Source organism: Arachis hypogaea, chromosome 12 (assembly GCF_003086295.3).
Source record: "Arachis hypogaea cultivar Tifrunner chromosome 12, arahy.Tifrunner.gnm2.J5K5, whole genome shotgun sequence".
Classification (NCBI taxonomy): domain Eukaryota; kingdom Viridiplantae; phylum Streptophyta; class Magnoliopsida; order Fabales; family Fabaceae; genus Arachis; species Arachis hypogaea.
In genome coordinates, this window is record NC_092047.1 from 89901935 (window position 1) to 89907190 (window position 5256).

The window sequence follows — 5256 nt, forward strand, 5'->3', positions numbered from 1 at the left end:
CTTCTATGGGAGAAGCATCTCAATCCCGGCCATTGGAGCAAACAACTTTGAGCTCAAGCCTCAATTAGTTTCTTTGATGCAACAGAATTGCAAGTTTCATGGACTTCCAATGGAAGATCCTCATCAGTTCTTAGCTGAATTCTTACAAATCTGTGACACTGTCAAGACCAATGGGGTTAATCCCGAGGTCTACAAGCTTATGCTCTTTCCTTTTGCTGTAACTGACAGAGCTAGGATATGGTTGGATTCACAACCTAAGGAAAGCCTGAACTCTTGGGAAAAGCTAGTCAATGCCTTCTTGGCAAAGTTTTTTCCACCTCAAAAATTGAGTAAGCTTAGAGTGGAAGTCCAAACCTTCAGATAGAAGGAAGGTGAATCCCTCTATGAAGCTTGGGAAAGATACAAGCAATTAATCAGAAGGTGCCCTTCTGACATGCTTTCAGAATGGAGCATCATAGGTATCTTCTATGATGGTCTGTCTGAACTGTCTAAGATGTCATTGGACAGCTCTGCTGGAGGATCTCTTCATCTGAAGAAGACGCCTGCAGAAGCTCAGGAACTCATTATGATGGTTGCAAATAACCAATTCATGTACACTTCTAAAAGGAGCCCTGTGAATAATGGGACAAATCAGAAGAAAGGAGTTCTTGAGATTGATACTCTAAATGCCATACTGGCTCAGAATAAAATATTGACTCAGCAAGTCAATATGATTTCTCAAAGTCTGTCTAAAATGCAAGCTGCACTAGGCAGTACTAAGGAAGCTTCATCTGAAGAAGTTGTGATCCTGAGAACCCAGCAATGGAAGAGGTGAATTACATGGGAGAACCCTATGGAAACACCTATAATCCTTCATGGAGAAATCATCCAAATCTCTCATGGAAGGACCAACAGAGGCCTCAACAAGGCTTCAATAACAATAATGGTGGAAGAAACAAGTTTAGCAATAGCAAACCTTTTCCATCATCTTCTCAGCAACACACAAAGAATTCTAAGCAGAGCCACTCTGAATTAGCAACTGTAGTCTCTGATCTAATTAAAACCACTCAAAGTTTCATGATTGAAACAAGGTCCTCCATTAGAAATTTGGAGGCACAAGTGGGTCAGCTGAGTATGAAAGTTACTGAACTCCCTCCTAGTACTCTTCCAAGCAATACAGAAGAGAATCCAAAAGGAGAGTGCAAGGCCATCACCATGACCCACACGGCCGAATCTGGAGAGGAGGAAGAGGCAGTGATCTCCACTAAGGAAGATCTCACTGGAAGTCCACTGGCCTCCAAGGAGTTCCCTCATGAGGAACCATGGGAATATGAGGCTCACACTGAGACCATAGAGATTCCATTAAATTTACTTCTGCCATTCATGAGCTCTGATGAGTATTCTTCCTCTGAAGAGGATGAAGATGTTACTGAAGAGCAAGTTGCTAAGTACCTTGGAGCAATCATGAAGCTAAATGCCAAGTTATTTGGTAATGAGACTTGGGAAGATGAACCCCTATTGCTCATCAAAGAACTGGATGACTTGACCAGGCAGAGATTATCCCAAAAGAGACAAGATCCTGGAAAGTTCTCAATACCTTGCACCATAGACACCATGACCTTTGAAAAGGCTCTGTGTGACCTAGGGTCAAGCATAAACCTCATGCCTCTCTCTGTAATGGAGAAACTAGGAATTTTTTAGGTTCAAGCTGCAAGAATCTCATTGGAGATGGCAGACAATTCAAGGAAACAAGCTTATGGACTTGTAGAGGATGTCTTGGTAAAGGTTGAAGACCATTACATCCCTGCTGATTTCATAATCTTAGAGACTGAGAAGTGTATGGATGAATTCATCATCCTTGGCAGACCCTTCCTAGCCACAGCGAAAGCTGTGATTGATGTTGACAGAGGAGAATTGGTCCTTCAAGTGAATGAGGACTCCCTTGTGTTTAAAGCTCAAGGATCTCCCTCTGTAATCATGGAGAAGAAGCATGAAAAGCTTCTCTCAATGTAGAATCAAACAAAATCCCCACATTCAAACTCTAAGTTTGGTGTTGGGAGGCCACAACCAACCTCTAAGTTTGGTGTTGGGAGGCCATCATCATGCTCTGAGTATCTGTGAGGCTCTATGAGAGCCCACTGTCAAGCTATTGACATTAAAGAAGCGCTTGTTGGGAGGCAACCCAATTTTTACTTATCTATGTTAAATTTCTATTTGTTATTTTATGTTTTCTGTAGGTTGATGATCATGTGAAGTCACAAAATCAATTGAAAAAGTAAAAACAAACTAAAAAACAGAATGAAAAATAGCACACCCTAGAGGAGAAGACTACTGGCATTTAAACGTCAGTAAGGGCAGCAGAATTGGCGTTAAACGCCCAGTCTGGCACCATTTTGGGTGTTTAACGCCAGAAATGGGCACCAGTTTGGCGTTTAACGCCAGAAAGGGGCAAGAAGCTGGCGTTAAACGCCAGAAATGGGTAGCAACTTGGCGTTTAACGCCAGGATTGGCAGAAAAGGGCGTTTTGCACGCCACTTGGTGCAGGGATGAAAAATCCTTGACACCTCAGGATCTGTGGACCCCACAGGATCCCCACCTCTCTCTCTCTTCTTCACCCATTCACCAATCACCTCAATACCTCTTCCCAAAAAAAAACCCTCACCTACCAAATCCTACCCTTTTCTCCATAAACCCTTCACCAATCCACATCCATCCATCATAAAACCCCACCTACCTCACCATTCAAATTCAAACTACTTTACCCATCTTCACCCCTTTTTTTTCACACAACATCAACACTACTTCTCCCCCTTGGCCGAAACACCAACCCACCTCCATCTCCTCAATTTCTTCTTCTTCCACTCCTTTCTTTCTTTTTTTGCTCGAGGACGAGCAAACCTTCTAAGTTTGATGTGGTAAAAGCGTTGCTTTTTATTTTTTCATAACCATTTATGGCACCTAAGGCTGGAGAAACCTCTAGAAAGAGGAAAGGGAAGGCAAAAGCTTCCACCTCCGAGTCATGGGAGATGGAGAGATTCATCTCAAGGGTGCATCAAGACCATTTCTATGAAGTCGTGGCCAAGAAGAAGGTGATCCCCGAGGTTCCTTTCAAACTCAAAAAGGGTGAATATCCAGAGATCCGACATGAGATTCGAAGAAGAGGTTGGGAAGTTCTCACCAACTCCATTCAACAAGTCAGAATCTTAATGGTTCAAGAGTTCTATGCCAATGCATGGATCACCAAGAACCATGATCAAAGTGTAAACCCAGACCCTAAGAATTGGCTTACAATGGTCCGAGGGAAATACTTAGATTTTAGTCCGGAAGATGTAAGGTTGGCATTCAACTTGCCCATGATGCAAGAAGATGCACACCCCTACACTAGAAGGGTCAACTTTGATCAAAGGTTGGACCAAGTCCTCATAGATATTTGTGAAGAGGGCACTCAATGGAAGAGAGATTCAAGAGGGAAGCTGGTTCAACTAAGAAGGCATGACCTCAAGCCCATCACTAAGAAAAGGATGGAGCAAATAAGAGATCCCACTCATGGACAAGAGCATGAGGAAATTCCTCATCATGAAATCCCTGAGATGCCTCAAGGGATGCATTTTCCTCCACAAAACTATTGGGAACAAATCAACACCTCCCTAGGAGAATTGAGTTCCAATATGGGACAACTAAGGGTGGAGCACCAAGAGTATTCTATCCTCCTCCATGAAATTAGAGAAGACCAAAGAGTTATGAGAGAGGAGCAACAAAGGTAAGAAAGAGACATCGAGGAGCTCAAGCACTCCATAAGATCTTCAAGAGGAAGAACAAGCCGCCATCACTAAGGTGGACCCATTCTTTAATTTCCTTGTTCTTTATTTTCTGTTTTTCAAATTTTTGTGCTTCATGTTTATTTATGTTTGTGTCTTTATTACATGATCACTAGTGTGTAAGTGTCTATGCCTTAAAGCTATAAAAATGAGTCCATCACCTTTCTTAAATGAAAAATGTTTTTAATTGAAAAAGAAAAAGAAGTGCATGAATTTCGAATTTTAAAACAGTTTAGTTATTTTGATGTGGTGGCAATACTTTTATCTTTCTGAATGAATGCTTGAATAGTGCATATTTTTTGAATTTGTTGTTTATGAATGTTAAAATTGTTGGCTCTTGAAAGAATGATGGAAAAAAGGAGAAATGTTATTTGATGATCTGAAAAATCATAAAATTGATTCTTGAAGCAAGAAAAAGCAGTGAAAAACTTGCAGAAAAAAATATATGTGCAAAAAAAAATGAAAAAAAAGAAAGAAAAAGCAAGCAGAAAAAGCCAATAGCCCTTAAAACCAAAAGGCAAGGGTAAAATAAAAAGGATCCAAGGCTTTGAGCATCAGTGGATAGGAGGGCCCACAGGAATAAAATCATGGCCTAAGCGGCTAAACCAAGCTGTCCCTAACCATGTGCTTGTGGCGTGAAGGTGTCAAGTGAAAACTTGACACTGAGCGGTTAAAGTCGTGGTCCAAAAGCAAAAAGAGTGTGCTTAAGAGCTCTGGACACCTCTAATTGGGGACTCTAGCAAAGCTGAGTCACAATCTGAAAAGGTTCACCCAGTTATGTGTCAGTGGCATTTATGTATCCGGTGGTAATACTGGAAAACAAAATGCTTTGGGTCACGGCCAAGACTCATAAAGTAGCTGTGTTCAAGAATCAACATACTTAACTAGGAGAATCAATAATACTATCTGAATTCTGAGTTCCTATAGATGCCAATCATTCTGAACTTCAAAGGATAAAGTGAGATGCCAAAACTGTTCAGAAGCAAAAAGCTAAAAGCCCCGCTCATCTAATTAAGACTGATCTTCATAGATGTTTTTGGAATTCATTGTATATTCTCTTCTTTTTATCCTATTTGACTTTTAGTTGCTTGGGAACAAGCAACAATTTAAGTTTGGTGTTGTGATGAGCGGATAATTTATATGCTTTTTGGTATTGTTTTTAGTATATTTTAGTTAGTTTTTATTATGTTTTTATTAGTTTTTAAATAAAAATAACATTTTTGGACTTTACTATGAGTTTGTGTGTTTTTCTGTGATTTCAGGTATTTTCTGGCTGAAATTGAGGGACCTGAGCAAAAATCTAATTCAGAGGCTGAAAAAGGACTGCAGATGCTGTTGGATTCTGACTTCCCTGCACTCGAAGTGGATTTTCTGGAGCTACAAAAGCCCAATTGGCGCGCTTTCAATTGCGTTGGAAAGTAGACATCCTGGGGTTTCCAGCAGTATATAATAGTTCATA

General features: G+C 40.6%; 1 non-coding gene across 1 annotated transcript; it reads right to left on the reverse strand.

Moving 5' to 3' along the window:
* Positions 1-331: 331 nt before the first annotated feature.
* On the reverse strand, positions 332-439 carry LOC112731617 (small nucleolar RNA R71). The gene has a single exon (XR_003167389.1). It is a non-coding gene; the product is annotated as a small nucleolar RNA R71 (small nucleolar RNA).
* Positions 440-5256: the final 4817 nt, after the last annotated feature.